General features: G+C 43.8%; 1 pseudogene; it reads left to right on the forward strand.

Annotated features, from left to right (window-relative positions):
* Positions 1 to 1,527: 1,527 nt before the first annotated feature.
* LOC137827389 (small nucleolar RNA R71) lies at positions 1,528 to 1,633 on the forward strand (annotated as a pseudogene).
* Positions 1,634 to 6,617: the final 4,984 nt, after the last annotated feature.

A 6,617-nucleotide genomic window follows, 5' to 3' on the forward strand; every position in this document is an offset into this window, starting at 1 on the left:
GTCTACATCAATTATAACTTTGGCAGTTTTCATGAATGGTCTTCCCAAAATCAAAGGTACATCAGCGTCTTCTTCAATATCCATTACAACAAAATCTATTGGGAATAGAAATTTATCTACCTTTACCAATAAATCTTCAACTATTCCATGTGGATATTTGATTGATCTATCAGCCAACTACAAAGTCATTCTTGTTGGTTTCCAATTTTCTTCAGCATTGATGAAGGCATCAAATTAATACTAGCTCCAAGATCCAATAATGCCTTTTCAACAATGAGATTTCCTATGATAACTGGCAAAGTGAAACTCCCAGGATCTCTAGATTTTTGCGGTAATGACTTTTGAATTATAGCACTGCATTCAGCTTCCAATTCAACTATCTCCTGGTCATTAAATTTTCAACTATCCAATAATTCCTTCATGAATTTAGCATATGTAGGCATCTGCTTTAAAGCTTCAGTAAAAGGAATGTTAATTTGCAATCTTTTGAGAATATCCATAAATCTTGCAAATTTCCTTTCTTTGCATTTCTTTGTAGGAGCATGTGGATAAGGTACATCTTTTATAGGAACACTCCTCTCTTGTTTTTCATTTTTTTCTATTTTCTCACCAATATCTACAACATCTTCCTTATTCCTTCTTTCTCCTCCCTCACACTCAATCTGTTCTTTTTCACTTTCTTTATCTTTTAAAACCTCCTTCCCAACAACTAAGTTTTTCCCAATTCCTTTTCCTATAACTATCCCACTTCTGGTAGTGATAGAATTGCAATGCTCCTTGAGATTGGTTTGTGTATTGGCTGAAAGTTGACTTCCTTGATTATCAGCTATGTGTTTAGCCAACTGCCCCACCTGTGTTTCTAAATTCCTTATTGATGCTTCAGTATTTTTTTGATTGGATAGAGAGGCTTGCATGAACTTCTCAAAAGTATCTTCCAATTTTGATGTTCTCTCATGAATGGAAGGATAATGTGGTTGCTGCTGATAAGGGACTTGTCTGTTAGATGATCCAGCCTCTTGCTTCCACCCAAATCCTTGATTTGGATTATTCCTCCATCCTTGAGCCATGTTATTTGGATAATTATATGCAAAGCCACCTTGCCTTCCTTGATTATTCATAGACTGAACCTCTTCCTCTGATGGATTTTGGTAAGAGCATTGGCCATTAAGATGATTTTCCCCACAAAAATCACACTTCAAAGCTTGATTCTGCATTGAAGGATAATTTACTGCATGTAATTGTTGAGGCAGTTTTGACATTTGCTTGGTTAATGCCTCAATTTGCTGAGTCAAAATCTTGTTTTGTGCTAAAATTGCATCTGAAGTACTAAGATCCAACACCCCTTTCTTTTGCACTGTATATCTATCATGTTGAGCTTGGTAATCTGTTGAGGCTAAGGCATCAATGATTCTTGTAGCTTGTTCTGCATCAACACTCATCATTGTACCTCCTGCTGCAGCATCCAAGATCATTTTAGTATCAGGCCTCAAACCATTGTGGAATATGTTCAACTGAGCAATATCCTCAAAGCCATGATTAGGACATCTTTTTAACATCAATTTAAAGCGTTCCCAAGCTTCACAAAAAGGTTCTTCTGGCCCTTGCCTGAATGTGGAGATATCAGACTTAGCCTTGATATATCGAGAGAGTGGGAAGAATCTGTGTAGGAATTTCTCTTCTACATCATTCCAGCTACTTAGACTCTGGTTTGGATGCGACTTTAACCATTCTTTTGCTTTGCCTGCAAGTGAGAAAGGAAATAGACGCAGATAAACAGATTCAATATCATTTTCCTCGAAGCCCATGGTCCCAACCAACTCATAGAATGTGGATAGATGAGTATAAGGGTCTTCATGATCCATTCCAGTGAATTGATGAGTGCTGATTAAGCTAAGAAAAGTTGGCTTCATTTCTAATGATTTGGTGGTAGGAGGTATGGCTATGCTAGAGAAATGCCCCGGTCCTTGTTGCATATCATAGTCTCCTAATGTCCTTCTAGGTGGATTTTGTCTATTTTCAGCCATTTGGAACTTTGTTTGATTGTGTGAGTTGAAAGTGTTGGAAGATTCTCCTTTTGCTTGTCCTTGCTTCTTCTTTTCTTCTCTCTTCTTGCTCTGATTTTTTCTAGCTATCTTTAGGAACCTGTCCTCTCTATAACATGTATCTAAGACAACTCAAGCAAGGATTAGCACAGGATAAAAGAATAAGATCTAAACAAGTGTCTATTCACAAAGAAAACAAAATATTAAAAATACTCAATGAGTTATACTTCAGAAATTCTTAAAAGAAATTGTTCCCCGGCAACGGCGCCAAAAACTTGTTGATATTTCTCGGCAAGTGTACCGAATCAACTGTAATATAGTACTCTTTAAAGTACGAATGTCGAACTCACAGGGAACAATTCTAATTAAGATGTTCTGTTTTAAAACTCATTAAGTATAGAAAATAATTTTGAGACTTTGTTCATAACCAAATTAAAGATTTCACAAGAACTCAAAGATTTAGGATTTGATTCTGGATGTAACAAAACTAACTTACCAAATATAGAAAAAGATACTTGGGATTGAATTGCGTTTATCTCAATCATCTGTATTTTGAATAATACAATATATAATACTTAAAACTACTTATTCTTGATGCTTAATTTAAAGTCATTCATCTTGATTCCTCACACATGAAATTCATAAGATAATTTTTAAACACTGATTCCACAGATATTTAACTGTACCGTCCCGGGGCATTGACCAGAAGTCAAAGTCAAAGAAAACACATGGTGGGACGGCTCGAGGAACCCAAGGAAGGGAAGGAAGGTCAACAGGTTGACCGCTTGGAGCATCGCCCAAGAAAGGCGCCACCAGGCTAAGGCATCGCCAGGTTAAGGCGTCACCAAGTTAAGAAATAGTCAAAGTTAAGACATCAGCGGTGTTACCCCCCGATACCCATGGGCAGGAAAGATCATGGAGGGGGTAATATCGTGAAGAAGAAGAGAAAGGTGGCTTCAAAGCCATAAGTTCTAGTACCACTAGGGGGTAACCTGACTCGTGAAGTACCCACACCACTGCTGGGAAACCCTGAGACAGATACGACCCATGAGGAGGCCACGCCCAGGGGAGAACCACGTGGTGGTACGAGAGAAAGGTAGATACACTCTCAAAGTGAGTGACTAAAGGTTGGGACGCATGAGTTGACACCCAGGAAGTCACCCCACGCGCCAGAAGGACTTTGAGGAGAGAGGGCTCACGCAATGGAATAACCCTAAGTTAGGTTATGGCGCTGAGGGACCCTCTGCGCAGAATAACGATCAAGTCAAAAGAACACGTGGCAATAAGCACGTGCTCATTAAATGTTTCAGTGAAAGTTTGCCAAGGTACGCGTTAATTCAGTTAAGATTCGAACGTTCCAAGGAATATTTTTATACGCTTTCAATGCGCTTTAATGCGTTTTAAACACGAGAGATGTATAAAGAGGGACCTTGGGGCATTTGAAAGGGGACCCGAGTTTTAACCTAAGACTCGCAATTTTACACAGAGCACAAACCCTAGTTGCTTTCGCTGCACACCCACTGTGTGCACAAGACGATTAGGGCAACACAGTTACGGTCGTTCAGTATAAAACATCAGTCTCACTACTCAAGTTTTTCCAGTTCCAGTTCTCAAAACCCAGATAAGTTAAGAAGGTTTCGAGAAAGCCACGAACATGAGACCTGCACGCTCTAGGAGTGAAGAGATGACCATGCAACAACTAGTGGGCATGATGCAAGGGTTGTAGGAAGCAATGGCAGCATCGAAAGCGGAGCAAGAGCGCATGCAGACAGATCTCACAGCATCTCAGGCTTGAAACAATGAGCTCCACCGCGCTAATGAGGGGTTACGCCGTGGATGGCGCGATGCAGATGAGCCTAAGACTGTCACCTCACCTAGAGAATTCTCAACGCTATTCTCACAGGCAATCCTAGAGACAGCAGTCCCCAACACATTCACAGGGTCCAAGGTAACCTTCACAGGGATGGAGGATCCTGGTGCGCATCTCACTGCGTTCCACACCCAGATGATGCTGGTAGGCGGTTCTGGTGCCGTAAGATGCAAGCTCTTTATGAGCACTTTGACTGGGATGGCCATGGACTGGTTCATCAGCCTCCCAAAAGGCCACATCACGTCTTTCGCACAGCTGTCGCGGCTATTTAGAGAGCAGTATTTGGCTAACAGGGCCCCAGCCCCAGTCTCATATGACCTTTTCGACGTAAAGCAATATCAAGGGGAGACCTTGAAAGAGTACATAAGCTGCTTCGGGGCGCAGGTGGTGAAAGTGGGTACCACCGATAAACCCATGATCGTGTATGCATTCAGGAAGGGGGTGAGTCCTGGATCTTTCAGCAAATCACTCAATCGCAGCCGCCCCAAAACTTTTGTTGAAGTAAGGCGTCGGGCGGTAGAACACATTGCCTCTAAGGGTGAGGCATACGAGAAATGCACGACAGCTGCACCTACACACCCCAGAGCACAGATGCGTGCGCAACCCGCCAGAGTCCACGGGGCCACTACAGAAAGAAAGAATCAAGATAGGAGGCGCACCTACGAGACAAGGAGAACCCAACCTAAAGGTCGGTCAGAAGGAAGGAGAGAGGTCAATAGACCTATAAGGCACAACTTTGTGGTAGAACTTAAAGACCTCATCATTGTGCCCAACATAGCTGATAGGTTGAGGCCACCAGTGAAGTCAGACAAGGTACTGGTACCTCACAAGAAATCGTGGTGCGAATTTCACGAAGCATTCAGACATCATATTAACAACTGCTTGGCGCTAGGCTATCAGTTGGATGAGCTCGTGAAGAATGGATTTTTGAAAGATTATCTCGTCGGGTCCACTGCGACCCCAGTCGCGGCAACGCCAGAGGAAGGTCAAGCGTATGAAGTCCCAACTCATGAGGAAGTGCACACCATCTCTGGCGGCTTTTCCGGAGGAGGACCCACTGCCTCTCAACGAAAGAAATACGTAAAGTCAGTAAATTTGGTTGCAGAAGAATTTCCGGACGATCCGTGGGAGTCAGACCTCGTTTTCACAAGGGCTGACCTGCGGGATGTCATCCCACATGATAATGACCCGGTGGTCATTTCGGTAGTCACAGTGGGAAGAAAGATACATAGGGTCCTCATCGACCAAGGCAGTTATGCAGACGTCATGTTTTGGTCGACCTTCAACAAGCTACAATTGTCCCCTGACCTGTTGAGACCCTATACTGGATGGGGTTTCAGATAACCCAGTAGAGGTACGTGGCTATTTGGAGCTAAGGACAACGTTCACAGATGGAGCGGCATCGCGCACCAAGGGCATTCGATACTTGGTGGTTAACCCCAACTCAGCTTACAACATTCTGTTAGGCAGACCCGCCTTGAACAAATTAAGGGCGATGTCCTCCACGCGCCACATGAATATGAAGCTACCAGCTCTTAGTGGCAAGGTGATTGTGATCAAGTCAGATCAGGAAGAGGCCCGTAAGTGCTATGAAAATAGCCTAAAGACAAAGAGAGGTGTGGTCATGGTGATTGAGCGACCACCCGTTTCAGATTCACAAATGGAGTTAGAGCCGTTGGAAGAGGCGACGCCCGCGAAGTTCACGCCGGTCGAAGCCACCGCAGGGGCGACGCCTGTGGAAGATGTGCATACAGTAGGAAGAAATGGCGATGCCTCGCTGATGGAAGAAGAACGCGGAGAGGCCTCACCAGCAAAACAAGAGCCAAAGAAGAGGCGAAAATCAAGGTTGAGGCTGTGAAAAGAAGAGCGCCAGTACAAGCTCTAAGGTGAAGCTGCGACAATTCTAGGTTGGTGAGCCGGTCATATGGAAGGCTCACTCTTACGAGTTGGAAAACAAGTTGTCTCCAAAGGGAACGGTTCATATAAGTTAGAGACTCTAAGAGGAGGCCCCATCCCACGTAGTTGGAATGCGGCGAATTTAAAGTTTTATTTCAGTTAAAATTTTGTAAAGGGCATACTGTTTTTCCCTCCCCGGGGTTTTTTTTAATGAGGTCACCCAAATAAAGGGAAGAAAAGTTTAAGATATTTTCTGCCTTAGTTTTTTCCTTTCTTGTAAGATCAAAGAAACAGAGACAAAGATGAGGTGTTGCCCAGATAAGGTGTCGCCAAGATAAGGTGTCGCCAAGATAAGGCGTCGCCCAGATAAGGTATCGCCAAGTTAGCGACGCCACGATAAGGCGTCGCCACCAGATAATCAAGCAGAGGTCAAATTCAGAGCAAGATAACAGGTACGTCTAGTACAAGTTAAAATCTGGGTGCCTAGTCCTTGAGCAGAAGTTAAGGGATTCCTTCGGGACGCCCCCTCCTCAAGTATGAATAGCTAGCCCCGGTGCCAGATATCAGTACAAGTTAAAATCCGGGCGCCTAGTCCTTGAACAGGGGTTAAGGGATTCCTTCGGGATGCCCCCTCCTCAAGTATGAATAGCTACCCCCGGTGCCAGATATCAGTACAAGTTAAAACCCGAGCGCTTAGTCCTTGAGCAGGGGTTAAGGGACTCCTTCGAGACGCCCTCTCCTCAGGTATGAATGGCTGGCCTCGGTATCAGGCGATAAATGTAAACTAGAATCTGGGTGCCCAGTGCTTG

Source organism: Phaseolus vulgaris, chromosome 8 (assembly GCF_051622355.1).
Source record: "Phaseolus vulgaris cultivar YP4 chromosome 8, ASM5162235v1, whole genome shotgun sequence".
Classification (NCBI taxonomy): domain Eukaryota; kingdom Viridiplantae; phylum Streptophyta; class Magnoliopsida; order Fabales; family Fabaceae; genus Phaseolus; species Phaseolus vulgaris.